Here is a 206-nt window from a genome sequence, read left to right as displayed (position 1 = left end):
TTCGTTTGCGAATTTGGAAGCTCCGAATACAATATGCTGCCCCTCGCGTTCATCTTTGTCATATATCAATCTATCATCTATCAAGTGGGTCACCAACCAAAATGATGAAAAAGCCATATTGGAGCAAAAAAAAAAACAAAAACAAAACAAAACAACCAAAATGTCTAGAGCCCCAGAAAATTGAAAGTCTTATACAAGGCAACACA

Source organism: Corythoichthys intestinalis, chromosome 22, assembly GCF_030265065.1.
Source record: "Corythoichthys intestinalis isolate RoL2023-P3 chromosome 22, ASM3026506v1, whole genome shotgun sequence".
In the NCBI taxonomy this organism is placed as follows: domain Eukaryota; kingdom Metazoa; phylum Chordata; class Actinopteri; order Syngnathiformes; family Syngnathidae; genus Corythoichthys; species Corythoichthys intestinalis.
Note: the sequence above shows the minus strand (reverse complement) of the source record.